This window comes from Theropithecus gelada, chromosome 3 (genome assembly GCF_003255815.1).
Source record: "Theropithecus gelada isolate Dixy chromosome 3, Tgel_1.0, whole genome shotgun sequence".
NCBI lineage: Eukaryota > Metazoa > Chordata > Mammalia > Primates > Cercopithecidae > Theropithecus > Theropithecus gelada.
In genome coordinates, this window is record NC_037670.1 from 68,011,324 (window position 1) to 68,031,076 (window position 19,753).

The 19,753-nt window shown below is 47.4% G+C and overlaps 1 long non-coding RNA gene and 1 other non-coding gene across 2 annotated transcripts; both read left to right on the forward strand.

Moving 5' to 3' along the window:
* The first annotated feature begins 14,391 nt into the window (after positions 1 to 14,391).
* LOC112621947 lies at positions 14,392 to 14,524 on the forward strand. Its single transcript, XR_003118868.1, has one exon. It is a non-coding gene; the product is annotated as a small nucleolar RNA SNORA9 (small nucleolar RNA).
* Positions 14,525 to 16,065: 1,541 nt separating this feature from the next.
* LOC112620667 lies at positions 16,066 to 17,305 on the forward strand. The gene is made up of 2 exons (XR_003118562.1): positions 16,066 to 16,499; positions 17,010 to 17,305. It is a non-coding gene; the product is annotated as an uncharacterized LOC112620667 (long non-coding RNA).
* The last annotated feature ends 2,448 nt before the right edge of the window (positions 17,306 to 19,753 follow it).

Below are 19,753 nucleotides of genomic sequence, written 5' to 3' on the forward strand. Positions count from 1 at the left end.
TTTTTTTTTTTTTTTTTTTTTTTTTTTGAGACGGAGTCTCGCGCTGTGTCACCCAGGCTGGAGTGCAGTGGCGCGATCTCGGCTCACTGCAAGCTCCGCCTCCCAGGTTCACGCCATTCTCCTGCCTCAGCCTCCGAGTAGCTGGGACTACAGGCACCCGCCACCACGCCCGGCTAGTTTTTTGTATTTTTAGTAGAGACGGGGTTTCACCATGTTAGCCAGGATGGTCTCGATCTCCTGACCTCATGATCCACCCGCCTCGGCCTCCCAAAGTGCTGGGATTACAGGCTTGAGCCACCGCGCCCAGCCCTTTTTTTCTTTTCTTTTTTTTTGAGACGGAGTCTCCCTCTGTCGCCCAGGCTGGAGTGCAGTAGAGCCATCTTGGCTCACTGCAACCTCCGCCATCCAAGTGTTACACGTGTCCGTGTGAAGGGACCACCAGCTTTGTGTGAGCAACATGGCTGTTTATTTCACCTCGGTGCAGGTGGACTGAGTCCGAAAAGAGAGTCAGCAAGGGTGGTGGAATTACCATGAGTTCTTACAGGTTTTGGGATAGGCGGTGGAGTTAGGAGCAATGTTTTGGGGGCAGGGGGTGGATCTTACAAAGTACATTATCAAGGGTGGGGAGAATTACAAAGAAACTTCTTAAGGGTGGGGGAGATTATAAAGAACATTGATCAGTTAGGGTGGGGCAGAAACAAATCACAAAGGTGGAATGTCATCAGTTAAGCTATTTTCACTTCTGTGGATCTTCAGTTGCTTCAGGCCATCTGGATATATACATGCAGGTCACTGGGGATATGATGGCTTAGCTTGGACTCAGAGGCCTAACAACAGGTTCAAGCGATTCTCCTGCCTCAGCCTCCCAAGTAGATGGGATTACAGGCACGTGCCACCATACCTGGCTAATTTTTGTATTTTTAGTAGAGATGGGGTTTCACCATGTTGCCCAGGTTGGTCTCCAACTCCTGACCTCAAGTGACCTGCCTGCCTCAGCCTCCCAAAGTGCAGGGATTACACATGTGAGCCACCGTGCCCAACCCCTAATAATTCTTTTTTTTTTTCCCCCAAGACAGAGTCTTGCTCTGTCACCCAGGCTGGAGTGCAGTGGTGCGATCTCAGCTCACTGCAACCTCCGGTCCGGGTTCAAGCAAATCTCCTGCCTCAGCCTCCCGAGTACCTGGGATTACAGCTGCCCACCACCACGCCCAGCCAATTTTTGTGTTTTTAGTAGAGACAGGGTTTCACCATGTTGGCCAGGCTGGTCTCAAACTCCCAACTTCATGATGTGCCCACCTCAGCCTCCCAAAGTGCTAGCATTACAAGTGTGAGCCACCACGTCTGGCCTATTAATTCTTTATATTAAACTTTTCTTTACTGTGTTTCTGTCTCCTGACTGGGCCTATTTTATACTGATACAAAAGAAATACTTGGTCTCTAGACTTCTCCAAAGGCATGAGTATTCCTTTCTCTGCAAGATGAAGCAGAGATAGTGGAAACACCCTTGCAATCTGCCTTCTGCAATAATCCAGCTTGCCACATTTACACACGAAAATGATATGGTGCATCTGGTTGTCATTATTCTCCCACCATTCACAGAACAAGGACCTGATATTTAAAGTCTTCCACAGTCTTCCACAAATGCTTATTTACCACTCCATAATACAGTAAACAACACGACTAAAACTTCACTTAGCCTAACTCTGGATGTGCTGACTTTCTCAGGCTGTTCTTATCCATCAGAATACCTTTGCCCTGTCTTTGCATACACGGGTTCATGCTTCAAGTAAAAATCCACCGGCTAGGCCGGGCGCGGTGGCTCAAGCCTGTAATCCCAGCACTTTGGGAGGCCGAGACGGGTGGATCACGAGGTCAGGAGATCGAGACCATCCTGGTGAACACGGTGAAACCCCGTCTCTACTAAAAAATACAAAAAACTAGCCGGGCGAGGTGGCGGGCGCCTGTGGTCCCAGCTACTCGGGAGGCTGAGGCAGGAGAATGGCGTAAGCCCGGGAGGCGGAGCTTGCAGTGAGCCGAGATCGCGCCACTGCACTCCAGCCTGGGCGACAGAGCGAGACTCCGTCTCAAAAAAAAAAAAAAAAAAAAAAAAAAATCCACCGGCTAATGATCAGATGGTGATAACTGGGAATAAAGACAATAAAATGAGAAAAGCAAAAATGCTGCTAATTCGGAGCTTGCTATAACAAGGCAATCAGTCACCATCATTTGTATTTGGATGAGACTCAATGTCAGGCAGAGGAGTGGGTAAGCTTTATAGTGAAAAAAGGGAAGCCTCCAGGGATGTCCTCATTTGAGGCTGTTGGCCTGGGGAAGCAAGAAGCAGGGCATCCCAAGTGATTGGTTAGGGGCACATATTTGTCTTTCTCTGGTTGGTCCTAAGTTGGAAGCAGGGCTGAAAACTAGGAAAGCTGCCAGTTATTTTTTTATTGACAAATGATTTTTTGTTTCTTTTGTATTTTTAGAGACAAGGTCTCACTCTGTCCTTCAGGCTAGAGTAGCAGTGATGCAGTCATGGCTCACTGAAGCCTCAACCTCCTGGGCTCACGCAATCCTCCCACCTCAGCCTCCCAAGTAGCTGGGACTACAAGCACACATCACCAAGCCTAGCTAATTTTAGTATATTTTTGTTGAGACAAGGTCACACTATGTTGCCCAGGCTGGTCTCAAACTCCTAGGCTCAAGCGATCCTCCTTCTTTGGCCTCCCAACATGCTGAAATTATAAGCATGAGCCATTGCACCCAGCTAACACATAATAATTGTACATATTTATGAGGTACATGTGATTTTTGTGTGTGTGTGAGATGTACTCTCACTGTCGCCCAGGCTGGAGTGCAGTGGCACAATTTCAGCTCACTGCAACCTCTGCCTCCCAGGTTCAAGCAATTCTCCTGCCTCAGCTTCCCAAGTAGCTGGAATTACAGGCATGCACCACCACACCAGGCAAATTTTTTTTGTTTGTTTTTTTGAGAAGGAGTCTTACTCTGTTGTCCAGGCTGTAGTGCAGTGGCACAGTCTCAACTCACTGCAACATCCACCCCCTGGTTTCAAGCGATTCTCCTGCCTCTGGAGTAGCTGGAATTACAGGCGCCCACTACCACGCCCAGCTAATTTGTGTATTTTTAGTAGAGACAGGGTTTTGCCATGTTGCCCAAGCTGGTCTTGAACTCCTGGCCTCATGTGATCTGCCCACCTCAGCCTCCCAAACTGCTGGGATTATAGGCATGAGCCACTGCACCTGGCCAAAATGCATGTGATATTTTGATACATGCATATGATGTGTAATAATAAAATCAGGGTATTTAGGATATTTGTCACCTGAACACTTATTTCTTTGTGTTGGGGACATTTCAAATCTCAGCTATTTTGAAATATACCGTACATTGTTGTTAACTATAGTCACCTTATTCTGCTATGGAACATTAGAATTTAGGCTGGGTGCAGTGGCTCAAACCTGTAATCCTAGCACTTGGAGAGGCTAAGCTGGGAAGATCACTTGAACCCAGGAGTTGGAGACCAGCCCGGGCAATATAGTGAGATCCTGTTTCTACAAAAAATACAATTAGCTGGGCATAGTGGTGTGCACCTGTGGTCCCAGCTACTCAGGGGGCTGAAGTGGGGTCCTTGAGCCCAGGAGGTCGAGGCTGCAGTGAGCTGTCATTGCACCACTGCACTCCAGCCTGGGCAACAAACAAGATCTGTCTCACACACACATACCACACATTAGAAATTATTCCTTCTATTTAGCTGTATGTTTGTGCACACTGACCAACCTCTCTTCAGCCCCCTACTTTCCCCCAACACACACCCTTCCCAGCCTCTGGTGTCGACCATCCCAGTCTCCATCTCAGTGAGATGAACAGTTGTTTAGTTCCCACATATGAGTGAGTAAATGCAATACTTGTCTTTGTTTTTTTGTCTTAAAAAAAATTTATGGGGATGAGGTCACTATGTTGCCCAGGCTGGTCTCCAACTCCTAAGCTCAAGCCATCCTCCCACCTCAGCCTCCCAAGTATTGGGATTACAGGCTTACATAATGACCTCTAGCTCTATTTATGTCGCTGCAAAAGACATTTTCATTTTTTTTCCTATGGCCAAATAGTATTCTATTGTGTATATATACTAACTTTTTTTTTGACATGGGGTCTTACTCTGTCACCCAGGCTGGAGTGCAGTGGTATGCCAACTGCTCACTGCAGCCTTGATCTCACAGACTCAAGAGATCCTCCCACCTCAGCCTCCCCAGTAGCTGGAACCACAGGTGCCTGCTATCACACCTGGCTATTTTTTTTTACTTTTTGTAGAGATGAGGTCTCTATGTTGCCCAGGCTGGTCTCAATCCTCATGCCTCAGCCTCCCGAAGTGCTGGGATTATAGGCTTGAGCCACCATGCCCAGCCTTATTTTCTGTCTTTTGTTTATTTATTATTTTTTTTTTTTAGAGACCGGGTTTCCCTCTGTTACCCAGGCTGGAGTGCAGTGGTGTGATCATAGCTCACTGCAGCCTTGAACTCCTAGTCTCAATGGATCCTCCCACCTCAGCCTCCTAAGTAGCTGGGACTGCAGGTGCGCCACCATGCTCAACTCTTTATTTTTTGCCTTTTTGATAATAGCCATTCTAAATGCGGTGAAATAGTATCTCATTGTGGTTTTGATTTGCATTTCCCTGATGATTATGATATTGAGTATTTTTTTATATATACCTGTTGGTCATTTGTACATCTTCTTTTGAGAAATGTCTATACAGATTCTTCGTCCACTTTTTCATGGGATTATTTGTGGTTTTTTGCTGTCAAGTTGTTTGAGTTCCTTGTATATTCTGGATATTAGTCCCTTGCCGAATAAATAGTTTGCAAACATTTTCTCCCATTCTACAGGTTGTCTTTTCACTCAGTTGATTGTTTCCATTGCTGTGCAGAAGTTTTTTAGTTTCACTTAATATAGTCCCATTTGTCTATTTTTGGTTTTGTTGCCTATGCTTTTGAAATTTTAGCCATAAAATCTTTGCCTGGATCAATGTCTTGAAGCATTTCCCCTATGTTTTCTTCTAGTAGTTTTGTAGTTTCAGGTTTTATGTTTAAGTCTTTAATGCATTTTGAGTTGATTTTTGTACCTGGTGAGAGAAAGGGTGCCAGTTACTAATTAAGTCCTGGCCTTTTGGGGCTGTTACAAAAGTTACTCCTGGATTGTCACTAGAAATAACACCTGGCTTCCTGGAAGTATGACTTATAGCAGGCTTGTTTCCTGGGCTGGTTGCTGCAGATAACAAATTGGTTTCCTGAGGAGGTTGCTGCAGGTTGTAGGTCAGAGTTCTAGTAGTACAAATGGTCCAGCCATTGTCTATTTGTATATTCAGTCTCTCATAACTGACACCAATGAGACCATTATAATGTAAAACAATCTTTTCTTCCTCTCCAGGTCACACCTTGGCTGTAAAATGTCCTAACAGCCACCTACTTCTGATTACTGCTTGCTTATCAATAACCTCCCCAGCTGTTTTGTAGCTCCTACATCTTGAACAAAAGCGACTGAGGTACCCAATTACTAAACTGCCCACACTTCATGAAAGCAACTTTATAACCATGATACTCACTTCCCCTTCTCCCCTCTTCAGAATTACTCAGTGCCAGCCCAAACCTTACAAAATCCCCTTCCTAGTCCCTCATAATGAGAAGTAGCCCTTCTTCCTCTGGGGTGCTCTCCCTGGTCATGGTAGGTTAGTAAACCCAAATCTTTCTGCCCAGCTAATTTTTGTATTTTAGTAGAGACGGGGTTTCACCATATTGGCCAGGATGGTCTCGATCTCTTGACCTTGTGATCTGCCTGCTTCAGCCTCCCAAAGTGCTGGGATTACAGGTGTGAGCCACCACATCTGGCTTAAACCCAAGTCTTTTAGATTGCTGGTGAATTTGGCTGTTGAGCTTTGTGACCCAGCTCAATAATCACATCTTTCACTACATTTCTGGATGCAATTTTTCCCTCCTCCAGTTTCCAGGTAACCTTATCTGTATGTCTGTGATGCTAGAGTTAACCATGTTTAGGACATTTCCTCTACCAGAATAAGCTCCTTTGGAGGTACGGACTGTGTGGGATTCCTCCTTGTATCTGAGAGAAACTCTAATAAGGGAAATTATGTACACCGAGCCAGACTGAGGTGGAGAGGCACTGGCAACATTACCTGAACATAGCTTCGCAGAGATGCTTCCTAGCTAGGCCCTTGAGTTTTCAGAAAGCCCCTAAACACTGAAAATTTACACTTAATTGGCCTATTCAAAGACAGTGTTCCCAGATTTGCATTTTTGCTAGATTTCGGCCAATTTTTTTTTTTTTTTGAGAAAGGGTCTCACTCTATCACCCAGGCTAGAATGTAGTGGAACCATCTCGACTCACTGCACCCTCAACCTCCCAGGCTCCAGCTATCCTCCCACCTCAGCCTCCCAAGTAGCTGGGACTACAGATGCACGCCACCACACTGGCTAATTTTTGTATTTTGTAGAGACAGAGTTTCGCCATGTTGCCCAGGCTGGTCTTGAATGCATGGACTCAAGCAATCTATATGTCTTGGCCTTCCAAAGTGCTAAAACAGGCACGAGCTTTTTTTTTTTTTTTTTTTTTGAGACACGAGTCTTGCTCTGTCACCTAGGCTGGAGTGCAGTGGTGTGATCTTAGCTCACCGCAACCTCCACCTCCTGGGTTCAAGCAACTCCTGCCTCAGCTTCCCGAGTAGCTGGGATTACAGGCATGTGCCACCACACCCAGCCAATTTTTGTATTTTTAGTAGAGACAGAGTTTCACCACGTTGGCCAGGTTGGTCTCGAACTCCTGACCTCAGGTGATCCAGCAGCCTCAGCCTCCTAGAGTATCGTGATCACAGGTGTGAGCCACTGTGGCCAACCAACCAGCCAATTTTTTTAAGTGAATCTTTTCACTGTTCTTGAAGCTGACTGCAGTTTTTTTCTTATTGTGCCTCTCAGTCATCTGTCCTTGAGTCTATCAATTGTCTCCCTCATATGAGAACTAACTGACTTGCAAATAACTAACTAGATGTCTCTGAGTTATTCTTTTTTTTTTTTTTTTTTTTTTTTTTTGAGACACAGTCTTTCTCTGTGGCCCAGCCTGGAGTGTGGTAGCACAATCTTGGCTCACTGCAACCTCCACCTCCTGGGTTCAAGCGATTCTTCTGCCTCAGCCTCCCAAGTAGCTGGGACTACAGGTACGTGCCACCACGCCCAGCTAATTTTTGTGTTTTTCGTAGAGACAGGTTTCACCATATTGGCCTGGCTGGTCTCAAACTCCTGACCCCATTTGTGATCCACCCACCTTGGCATCCCAAAGTGTTGGGATTACAGGTGTGAACCACCACGCCTGGCCTTCTCTTGAGTTATTCTTTGACGTATGACATGCAACACTTCGACTGTTGTGCGTGTGATAAAACCATATAGACTTCATTAGTGAAGGAAAGACACTTTAGAGTTGATTAGAGTGAATTATCAGTGAATTTTAATATCCAGTTTCCAGGCCTATAAATCATGAAGGACCAAATCAACTCTGGATCAGAATGACCCCTCAGAAATACAGCCACACTGTGTGGCCCCCAACGGAAGCAACCTTGCAAGTTCCACTTTGACATCTCATTAACTAACACTGTTTATTCTTCTAGAGCCAAATTGCTAATTTTCTTTTCAGGCATACATCTGTAGGAGACCAGAATATGCCACCCCAAAATATGCCTTGTTGGCATGAGGATTATTTTGAGCTGATAATTTTGAGAAACAGAAGCTATGAAAACAGCATAAGCTACCCCTTTGAAAGATAAATTTAGTCTTAGAAGAAATCGCTTACACTCTTCATAAGGGTGTCTCCCTCTCTGTACCAGGAAGAGAAAGATGACTCTAAATCACCAGAGACCCTTATCAATGGAGAAGGCAGCAACTTGTTTTCTGTGCTTCTTCGGGTCTTTTTCCCAAAACTGGCCTTCCTCGCTCCCTTATTTGTTTTTAGCTGAAGATGGTACTTAAACCTGAATTCTAAGCCACTCCTTTGAGAATTACTCATTTTCTTGGGCATCTCACAGGTATATGCAAAGTATACATGTTAATATAGCTCCATTTGTTTTTCTCTTGTTAATCTTTTGGGCTGGGCATGGTGGCTCCCGCCTGTAATCCCAACATTGTGGGAGGCCGAGGCAAGAGGATTGCTTGAACCCAGGAGCTGGAGATCAGCCTGGGCAACAGGACAGGACCCCGTCTCTACAAAATAAAAAATTAAAAAATTAGGGCGAGGTGCAGTGGCTCACGCTTGTAATCTCAGCACTTTGGGAAGCTGAGGCAGGTGGATCACGAGGTCAAGAGTTCAAGACCAGCCTGGCCAAGATGGTGAAACCCTGCCTCAACTGAAAATACAAAAATTAACCAGGCATGGTGACAGGTGCCTGTAATCCTAGCTACTTAGGTGGCTGAGGCAGGAGAATTGCATGAACCTGGGAGGCAGAAGTTGCAGTGAGCCAAGATCACGCCACTGCACTCCAGCCTGGGCGACAGAGCAAGACTCTGTCTCAGAAAAATAAACAAACAAATAAATAAATAGCCAGGTGTGGTGGCAAGCTCCTGTGGTCCCAGCTATTTGGGAGGCTGAGGTGGGAGGATCACTTGATCCTGGGGGTGTGGAGGTTGCAGTGAGCCATGATAGCACCACTGTGCTCTAGCCTGGGAGACACAGTGAGATCCTGTCTCAAAAAAAAAAAAATCTATCTTTTGTTACAAGGGCTCTAGCTGAGAATTTAGAAGGGTAGCAAGAAAATTCATCTTTTCTCCCCTAAATATGCTACTGATAGAGAAAGGAGACAGCCAAATGCCATCCAGGTCATTATGTGCAGAGGGCTTGCCTAAACATGCCTATGGTGAAAAATTCCATCCCTTAACATATGTGTAGTAAGGGAAATAAATCAGTGTGGAGTGGCTCAGACTAGGGGCCCACGTGTGCACTGGGGGAATGGGGTGGAGCCACCAGGTATTCACGCTTTATGCAGGGGAGGAGCTGGACCTCTTCAGCTCCGGTGTGGTGGCCTGGTATTCAGTCTGTGGAGTGGGAGACTGTTGGCAGGACTGCCTCTTTGCTAAGGGCTTTCTTTTCACTTAATAAATTCTGACCCTTCAACGTGTCCATGTGCCTAATTTTTCCTGATTGGGAGACAAGAACCCAGATTTTAGCTGAACTAAAGAAAAATATCCTGCGTCACTACTTGGCCTGGAAGAACAATGGAATTACTCATTTGAGATGTGGGTTTGAAGAAAGTTATTTTTAGTATTCTGATAAGCAGTTAACATACTGCTGTCATGTTTCTCTCTTTGTGCCAGTCTCATGTAGTTTCCCAGCATAATCACAATTAAACTGATTATGTGATTTTTGTGTTAGCATCCTTTCTAATTAGTTTTTTTTGTTTTTTTGTTTTGTTTTTGTTTTTGTTTTTGAGACGGGATCTTGGTCTGTCACCTAAGCTGGAATGCATTGCCACAATCACAGCTCATTGCGGCCTCAACCTCTGGGGCTCAAGTGATCTACCCACCACCTCAGCCTCCTGAGCAGCTGGCACTATCAGCGGACACCACCATGACTGGCTAATTTTTTAAGCTTTTTGTAGAGACGGGTTTTGTGATGTTGCTCAAGCTGGTCTTGAACTCCTGGGCTAAAGCAATCCTCCTGTCTGGGCCTCCTGAAGCACTGGGATTAGAGGCCACCACGTCTGGCCTCTAATTACTTTGATAATAAGTAAGCATCTCCCCTTCTCTTTTCTTTCTGAGACAGAGTCTCGCTCTGTTGCCCAGGCTGGAGTGCAATGGCACAATCTCGGCTCACTGCAACCTCCGCCTCCCGGGTTCAAGCAATTCACCTGCCTCAGCCTCCCAAGTAGCTGGGATCACAGGTGTGTGCCACCACACCCGGCTAATTTTTTGTATTTTTAGTACAGATGGGGTTTCACCATGTTGCTCACCCTGTTCTTGAACTCCTGACCTCAGGTGAACCACCAGCCTTGGCCTCCCAAAGTGTTGGGATTACAGGCATGAGCCACCACGCCTGGCTCTTTTTTGGTTGTTTCTGAGCCGGAGTCTCACTCTGTCACCCAGGCTGGAATACAGTGGTGCCATCTCGGCTCACTGCCACCTCCGCCTCCTGAGTTCAAGCGATTCCCCTGTCTCAGCCTCCTGAGAGGCATGCACTACCACACCTGGCTATTTTTTGTATTTTTAGTAGAGAAGGGGTTTCACCATGTTGGCCAGGTTGGTCTTGAACTCCTGACCTCAAGTGATCCTCCCACCTCAGCCTCCCAAAGTGCTGGGATTACAGGCATGAGCCACCGCGCCCAGCCGCATCCCCTCTTCTCTAGTGAATTTTTTGGGGTTATCACTCTGTTAAAAAGCACTTCTCTTTCAGTTCCTTAGGTGAGCCCACTTTTTTCAGTAACACACATTCTCTGGCCCTTCGTAACTATTTACTTTCCCAGTTCTCTTTCATCTTGAAACCACCATTGCAAAATTGTAACTGCAACAGTGACAGGGATCTGATCGAACCAAGTCCATCTTGTTTCTAACTTCCAAGCTGTCCTTGTTCATTCCTGAGTGTAGGCTGAACTAACTTTGGGAAAAACTTATAGTTTAAAAGAAAGACAATAATAGCCCTTTGCCGAAACAAACCCCGATCTTGCCTGGGGACCAGACTGCCTTTGTAGGGGTAACAAATTAGCCAAAAGATTAGAAATTATGGTTTAGGAATCATGCAGCTGGAGGCTACAAGATTCTGACCCTCCCCAAATTGCTCCTGGGGATAACATCACTAAAGTCTAAGATCAGTGCTTGAGATATTTTGCAGACCTTGCACTGGATGGATCAGCTGGCACCACCCAGATCAATAAACTGGCTCATCAGATCTTGTGGCCCCTACCCAGGAACTCAGTCAAGCACAAGACAGCTTCAACTCCCTATGATTTCATCTCTGACCCAATCAATCAGCACTCCTGACTCATTGGCTGCCGCCCACCCTCCAAATTATCCTTAAAAACTGTGACCTCCTTGGCCGGGCGCGGTGGCTCAAGCCTGTAATCCCAGCACTTTGGGAGGCCGAGACGGGCGGATCACGAGGTCAGGAGATCGAGACCATCCTGGCTGACACGGTGAAACCCCGTCTCTACTAAAAAATACAAAAAAACTAGCCGGGCGAGGTGGCGGGCGCCTGTAGTCCCAGCTACTCGGGAGGCTGAGGCAGGAGAATGGCATGAACCCGGGAGGCGGAGCTTGCAGTGAGCCAAGATCACGCCACTGCAGTCCAGCCTGGGCGGCAGAACGAGACTCTGTCTCAAAAACAAACAAACAAACAAACAAACAAACTGTGACCTCCAAATGCTTGGGGAGACTGATTTGAGTAATAAAAGAAGTCCCAGTTTCCCGCACAGCTGGCTCTGCATGAATTATTCTTTCTCTATTGCAATTCCCCTGTCTTGATAAATGGGTTCAGCCTAGGCAGCAGGCAAGGTGAACCTGTTGGGCCATTACAATCTCATAGCGGAGTGGCAGAATGGACAGACCAGAGAACCCTGTGCTAGGACAATCTGCACCAGGCCCTGGCTGTTGTAGGAGGTCTTGAACAAACCACTTAACTTGTTTGGGTGAGCCTTAGTTTCCATGTTAGTAATCTGGAAGTAATAGTTCTGCCTTATCTGTCCGTTAGGGTTTTGACATTTAGTGAAGTATGGAATTTGTATACTGTAAGGTGATTGAATGTATTTAGTAGGTGCTATACGTAAAATACAAGTTTCAAGCACTACTCTGCTTTTACTTATAGAACCACGTTCTCACTTTTCTAGCCTGAACATTCAAGACCCTTGAACACATAGTCCTTATCTCCCGCTCCTCTTTGAGACCCTTCCAGAACACTACCAACTGTAATACTTAGCTGTATCACCAGCAAACCATGTCCTTCCCAATTTCAGGACCTTTCAATGTGCTTTCCTCTGCCTGGGGGTGGGTGGGGGGTGGACGGCAGTTTCCTCCCAACCCATGAAACCTCTCCACAAACGTAGAAGAGACAGAAAACCATTATTGAATAAGTATTAAACCAGATTATGATGCCGTACATCACATGCAACCTGCTAAAGGCAACACAAAGACAGAAACTCACTTTTTGTATACAGCTAAGTAGAGATAGCCCATCGCATTATGTAGGTTTTGCAATTTGGAGTCAGGGGACAAGTTAAGGCTTTGTCCTCCTAAGAAACCGGACTCTGGGCCCTTTCGTCCCTTAACAATTACATTTCTTTCTTTCCTTTTCTTTTCTTTTTGTTTGTTTGTTTTTGAAACGGAGTCTCGCTCTGTCTCCCGGCTGGAGTGCAGTGGCGCGATCTCGGCTCACTGCAACCTCCGTCTCCCGGGTTCAAGCGATTCTCCTGCCTCAGCCTCCTGAGTAGCTGGGACTACAGGCACGCTTCACCATGCCCAGCTAATTTTTGTACTTTTAGTAGGGACAGAGTTTCACCATGTTGGCCAAGATGGTCTCGATCTCTTGACCTTGTAATCCTCCGGCCTCGGCCTCCCAAAGTGTTGGGATTGCAGGCGTGAGTCACCGCACCCGGCCAACAATTACACTTCAAGGAGATGGCTCCCAAGAAACATTCCTGAGTTGAACCTAGCCATAGAAGAAAAAGACTTGAGTACATTTGGAAAGGAGAGATGCTGAAATTTTGAAAGAAAAAGGGAGGGGGGATGGTTTCTCGTCCCTTATTTTCCGCAGGGAAAATTAAACCCTGTATAATTTGTATTTGCCCTTCCACCTGCATCATCTTTCCCACCGGCAGGCTCCTGTTCATTCCCAAGGCTCCACATCCACTTCGTGCTTGGATTCCGCCCGGCCCTTCCTGTGCGGCCGCATCAGGAAGGCACCACCCATTAGGGGCTCAACGCGCCCCTCCAGGCCACGGAGTCAGACCTCCGTCCTTTCAGCGGCAGGGGCAGATTACGTAACTCCAGTCTTCTGGTCACTAAAGGAGGATAACAGAGGGCGGTCGAGAGACTCCGCTGACGCCTCAGGACGCAGCGCGGTCGAGCCCCAGGACCCTAAAGTCTACGGCCCAGCGCACCCCACCAAGCGAGCGCCCGCGGCAGCGTGACGTAATCTGCCCCAAACGCTGTGGCCCGGGCCGCGCACGGCTTCGGGGCGGGACTATGCGGTGACGTCGAGGTGCGCGGCGCAGCGCGCGGCGTCAGTTTTGGCTGTGGGCGTCTGTACTCCATAGTCCGTACTCGCCGCGGCGCGGTGTTCTGCAGCATAGTCATCCACCGCAATCCTGGGCCTCACGTGTTGCCTGACCATTCCTGAGCCCAGGTAGGGGTCGTGGGGGATCGGGTTGAGTGGCGGGCGGCGTGGGAGGCTGGGCCGCAGTGAGTGGGGGCACCAGTAGTTCTTGGAACCCAAGCCTTCACTACACGTGCTACTTCCTCGCAAGACGGGGTTGAGCGCGTTCGGAACATTTTCCCCGGAGGAGACTCGGGGGTTACATGATAAGTAACCTCGTGCTTCTCTTTCAGCAGAGAAATGGGGCTTCTCCTGCATGACGTGGGTGGACCCCAGTGGGCGGTATGAGACGTGTGGTCTGGAGGGACCTCACCGGAAGGCATGGGGTGGTGTGTAGACCTGCCTCAAGAGAGGCTGTAGAGTGGGCCAGGCGTTGCATGGAGCCAGAGCTGAATAATGGTTCAGAGGCACAAGCTGGAGCTAACTACATTTGTTCCCTTCTAGGTGGGAGCCTTGGCTGAGGTGATGGTCTCAAAGTGGAAGAGCTTACTGTCACAGCAACTGTTTTGCAAGATGCCCCGGTAAATCACGTTGCAAAGACCCCAACTCTGCCTTCCTGGAACTAGGCCTGCGTTTTCTCTGAACCATTATTTCATGGGGAAAATGAAATCTACTTCATGTGTCCTGTCTTACTCGTTCAGAAGTGATTTCTGAGCCGTAAGATACATGACAGAAAAATAAAGGGGAAAAGGCTGCATTTATATTAACTACATGATGATAAATAAGGATGTTTCTGGTCACAGTGAAGAGCCATGCTAGAATTGTAGTGTCATAGAATAATGTGGAAGTTTAGTTCGTGTTGTCTGATCTATTTAATAATTTAATAAGTTTATCTCTTCCAAGACACCTTCCCTTCTTCCTTAGCCAGAAATGATCTTTCCCTGAGAGTCATCAGTAGCTCTGGGCTCCTGGAACCAAGCTTAGGTGCCTAATTGAACTCTGTTCTCTTCCCACAGCCTCCAGCAGGGACTGGTGCTTAGTGAGAGTGGGCTGCCAGATTCCTTGAGTGTGGGGGATTTGGGTGAATGAGGGTAGCAAGCCTCCAGCGTGCTTGGGTCTGCGGTGACCCTATGCATTCCTTAAGTGCTTGCTAGAACAGTTTTGAAACGGTTTGAGGCCTTGCCCTGCTCCATCCAGAGCAAGGTTATAGAAATTTCAGACAATGACTGGCTCCCTCCTGGATCTGGTGTCTTGTATAGAGCTGGGCCTTATATACATCTGCCCCATCTAATGTGGCAGCCACTTGGTATGCGTGATTAAATTAAATTTAATTTTCACACTAACCACATTTCAGGCGGTCAGTAGCCACAGGTGGCCAGTGGCTACCATATTGGGCCGCACTGATTAGAGGGCATTTCTGTCGCTGTGGAAGTTGTTTTGGACGATGCTAGTGTGAAAGGTAAAGGGAATTCTGAGTGTTTGCTATGCTCCAGGCTCAGTACAAATTTTATTTTATTATACACTTAAAGCAAAAGTCTTTTAAAAGTTGAGAATGAAGCCAAGAGAGGTGGTAAGGGTAGGAGTTGAAACAGTGGAGAGGAATAACAGGGAAGAGTCCTGCCCTGAGAGACTCATGAACAGGATATTTACAAGGCAAAGCAAAGAGAACCAAAGTCTCAGTTCTGCAGAGGGGCTGAGTGCCCCAGGAGCTAGTGGAGGGTGAGGTCAATGTGTACTCATCTTAAAGGAAAAACTCATGGAAGAGGAAGGTGCTAATGTTGAACACCTATTTTGTGCCAAATCTCTTAATTCTTGTTTTAAATATTTGAGGTATCACCATGAGGTTGTGTTTAAATTCAGTACACATGAGGGGCCCAAGGTCAGAATTATGTGTCCAGGGTTGCCCAGCCACAAACCAGCAGATCAGGTTTGATGCCAGGCCTCTCTCATCCTGCAGCCTGAGTGGAATATAGAAGCCGGTGGGAAGGAGATGGATGCCTTCAAGTTCTTGTCTTGGTGTTAGGTGTGTTAAAGAATTGACTGGAGGGGCCGGGCGCGGTGGCTCAAGCCTGTAATCCCAGCACTTTGGGAGGCCGAGACGGGTGAATCACGAGGTCAGGAGATCGAGACCATCCTGGGTAACACAATGAAACCCCGTCTCTACTGAAAAATACAAAAAAAAAAAAAAAACTAGCTGGGCAAGGTGGCGGGCGCCTGTAGTCCCAGCTACTCTGGAGGCTGAGGCAGGAGAATGGTGTGGACCCGGGAGGCGGAGCTTGCAGTGAGCTGAGATCCGGCCATTGCACTCCAGCCTGGGCTACAGAGCGAGACTCCGTCTCAAAAAAAAAAAAAAAAAAAAGAATTGACTGGGATGGGAAGAGTGTTGCTGGCTTGGGCATAGCACAAGCAGCACAGCTGTGTTCCTTTGGGTGGTGGGGTCGCCTCTCTTAAAGGTAGAGGCTTCCAGCTGATTCTGTCTTTTCAGGCCAGGAACAGTTGCTGAACACCCCAGGCCTGCTGAGGTCCCTCCTTGAGTCTCATGTTCAAGCAATCTTGTGAGTAAAGCACTGGCTACCCCTTTTCCTTATTATCTTTTCAAGGATGTTTGTGCAGCAGACAGCCTTGGAACATACGAGGTAGTACCTTCTTCCAGAGCAGAGAGCAGGCATTCTTTTTTTTTTTTTTTTTTTTGAGACGGAGTCTCGCTCTGTCGCCCAGGCTGGAGTGCAGTGGCGCGATCTCGGCTCACTGCAAGCTCCGCGAGAGCAGGCATTCTTGCTGTGCGTTATGAAAGGGTAGAGTCCTGCACTCCTTTCCTGTAGTAGTCCAATGGCCTAGGCAGGTGCCTCTGACTTCCCTATGGGAACTGGGGCTTGGGAGGGTGGTAGAAAATGCTGATGCTCTGGCTATTGCTATTGCTTTGAATAATCAATGGTCCCTTGTCCCTAATCGAGGAATTTTGTATTTTCTACCAGTGTCCATGAAACTGGGAGGCGACCTTGTTAGCTGCCAGTTCCTGACAGCCACCTCTCACCAGTGGCTCCACTCTGTGTCCCTGACCCAGCACATGGCACAAGAGTACCTGCCATCCCTCAGTGTTTCTACAGCAGCAATCCTGAGATGCCGGAGCTAGAGGGGACCTGACCTGAGAGAAGATACCTTCAGTGCCTGCTAGGCTGTTCCTTGGAACCTGTGCAGGGGTAAGTGTGCAGGAAAGTCTCACCTAGCAAGTCACTTCACTCCTGTTTTATTTAGAATCACCTGGCTAGAAAAAGTTCAAAAACCATCACCTTATTTTGACCTTCCCGTATTGTAAGTCAGGTGATTGAATCCCAGAAAGGTTCATTGTCTTTGAGCTCACAAGACTATTTTGGGACAAACAGTTGTCTAGTGTTTGGACTCGTGAACCCTGATTCTTGGGGGTGGTATTTTACTGCTTTTGTGATTTGGTTTCAACATACATAGTCTTTTCTCTGGAGTAACCTTAGGTCAGTGGCCAGTGTTTCAGCCCCTGGAAAGGGCATGGGCTGCCACTGAGGTTGGTCACAGGCCTCTCAGCTCATGGTGGGAGTGGGTTCAGGAGTTGGTAAGTAGGGTTCAGTTCTGTTGTTGCCGCTGATGGCAATAGGGGTTTGTAATAATCCCTAGTTGTGTCAATTATGTCACTTAATTTTCACAACAGGTCTGTGAAGTGTTTCTCATTTTTACAGATGAGGCCTGCCTGTGTTAATACATCTGCTGATGAGTGGAGCTGAATTTGAATGCAAGTCTTGGCACCTTAATTGAGCAAGTTTGAAACCTTGTTTGCTGCCCTTCTGGAAGGAGTCAGGAATTTCCAGTTCTGGACCTGGCCTATGGGTCTGACAGACCTCTGGCCCTAGGTTTGGGTGCCAGGTTCTCTGCTTCCAGAATGAGAAGCTTTGCTGTGCACCAGGACCTGGGCCCTTCTGGTATCTCCTAAATGAAAAACAAGGGCTATTTAATAAATATGGATTTAAATATGTGATTTAGACCTGCCTCTTCTTTCCGTAAGCAAAGATAAGGAAGACCCTGTGTCTTCTTGAAGGAGTTGTCAGCTAAGTCCAAGGGATCCCCAAATATTTCACCATTCTCAATGCTCATGCTTGTAGATAGCCACTTGGAACTCTGATCACCTTATGTGCATGTGCCACCAGTTTCAACTGACAGTGGCAAACTGTGGTGAGAGTTCACAAGCCAAGGCCAACTGCATTCTGCAGTAGGGTGGTGGTGCACAAAGGCACTGTCATCAGGAGCTTTACCTTGAGATCCTGAGTGGTTTCCAGGAACATTTGATGGTTGGCTTGATAAGACATTCTGTCTCTTTAGATCGTCTTAGGTATTGACCTAAGCATTCAAACAAGTTACAGAAGTAATACCCTTAATATGTGTGATGTGCCCCAGGTTGGTGTTGGTGATGTTGTCAAGGAATGTTGCAGCAGGCCAAGGCCTGACAAATAGAGCCATTAAAGTACCAGTGACTTTTTTTTTTTTTTTTTAATCTGAGACAGAGTCTGTTGTCCAGGCTGGAGTGCAGTGGTATGATCTCAGCTCATTGCAACATTCGCCTCCCAGGTCAAGTGATTCTCCTTCCTCAGCCTCCTAAGTAGCTAGGATTATAGGCGCCCACCACCATGCCCAGCTAGTTTTGTATTTTTAGTAGAGACAGGGTTTCACCATCTTGGCCAGGCTGGTCTTGGAACTCCTGACCTCGTGCTCCACCCACCTCGGCCTCCCAAAGTGCTAGGATTACAGGCGTGAGCCACTGCACCGAGCCCTTTTTTTTTTTTTTTTTTTTTTTTTTTTTTTGAGATGAAGTCTTGCTCTGTCATCCAGGCTAGAATGCAGTGATATGATCTTAGCTCACTATAACCTCCGCCTCCTGGGTTCAAGCGATTCTCCTGTCCCAACCTCTCAAGTAGCTGGGATTACAGGCATATGCCACCACGCTTAGCTAATTTTTGTATTTTTAGTAGAAATGGGGTTTTACCATGTTGGTCAGGCTGGTCTCAAACTCCTGATCTCAGGTGATCCATCTGCCTTGGCCTCCCAAAGTGCTGGGATTATAGGCGTGAGCCACCACACCCAGCCTCCAGTGACTTACATTCAATTTACTACTGACAGTGAATGGAAAAGCACCCAAAGGGGCCTGCAACAGGAGGCACAGCATCTACCCTTGTTGAGGAGCCAATTCTAGACTGCAGCTGAGCAGATTGTCTAGTCTGCAGCTATACCATGGGAGGAGTGGGGTATGAACCGGAAGCCTCACATTCCTGCTTAGAAAAAAATCCCAGGAGACAGCAATTCCTGATAGCCTCCCAAAGGGACGGAACAGGGAGTGGAGCTGGCCTTATGGCAGTGCCTCCCAGGCCTCCACCCTCAGTTCCAGAAGGTTTTGGGAAACCCTTCAAAAGCACCAGCCCAACAGCCTGGAGGTGGAGAGGAGACCACACTTGTCAGAGCTTGGAAGGACTGAATGTGAATTTGCCTAAGAGGAGCCCCAGGTCTGGCCCAGGGTGGAGCCAGAGGCTGCCCACTTACAAATTTGGGGATTTTTCAGGCTCAGTTGAGCTGTGTGGCCTGTGGCCTCTGAGAGTATGCGCCTTGGTAGAGCCATTCCCCTACAACTAGCCCAATGGTAGCACCTCAGATGAGGTAAAAAAATTTTAAATACAAATACTAAGTTATGGTACATTGTGTAGAGCTGAAAAAGCAACTCCCCTGAAAGGGGACATTTTTCTGGGGCTGGGGATTTGCTGCAAGGTCAGCACCAACAGAGCACGCCTGGGATTTGAAGATTGCATCGTGGAGGGTGAGGGCAAGGGGACTGTAGATGCAGCAGTAGGAGCCTTGGTGTTGGGAGGTATCGTGAAACTGATCCAGATGACATAATGAGAGTGAAACTCACCAGGGCCAGGATGGTTTCCTCAGCCCCCGCCAGGCTTGAGTTGGTGGTGGCCCCTCCTTGCTCTCCTTCCATTAGGAGCCTCTGCCTTTGTTTAGCTACCTGTTTTACCAGTCAGACCCTGTAAGGAGCATGCCCTGGGGATGCCCTAGCAGATAGAGCTACCACTTGTCCTGCCTTCTGAGGACCAGGCCGTGACTCTGACTGACTGGCTTTCCCTGGGGTTTGAGTAGGACCCACTGAATTCAGTGCTAGAAGGGCCCAGAGGTCTGTTGACCCAGGAGGGAACTTCCTTTGCAGTGATGTCATCTTGGCCTCAGTTTTAATAGATGTAAAACGAAAATAACAGTAACTCCTACAAGGGTCATGAGAATCAAATGAGGCAATGCATGGCAAATTTGTGCAAACTACCAAGGAAGGACCAGGGTCCCAGCAACCAGCAGCGTCTAAAGCAAGGGCGGGCAAACTCCTCCCGCCGGCGAAATCTCTGAGCTAGGAGTGGTCTTGACATTTTTAAGTCATTAGTGGCAG